Raw genomic sequence first — 249 nt, forward strand, 5'->3', positions numbered from 1 at the left:
TCCCTAAACATGCACAAACTAGGGTTAACAACAAATTATTTGTCAGGAGCCAATTAAAATACCGGTATATTTTGGATTGTGGGAGGAAACCCAATGCCAGCACAGGAAGAATGTTTAAACTCCACGCAGTTTGGAGGCATGTTGGGAATCAAACCAATGCTGTGTAATGTATGAGGGAAACGGCTGATGAATAGAAGTTGCAGCAGGTGTAAGCAGATGTTACATGAAAACCAGTGCATACTGTACGGA

The sequence above is a fragment of the Crinia signifera genome, chromosome 3, assembly GCF_055691185.1.
Source record: "Crinia signifera chromosome 3, ASM5569118v1, whole genome shotgun sequence".
Taxonomy (NCBI): domain Eukaryota; kingdom Metazoa; phylum Chordata; class Amphibia; order Anura; family Myobatrachidae; genus Crinia; species Crinia signifera.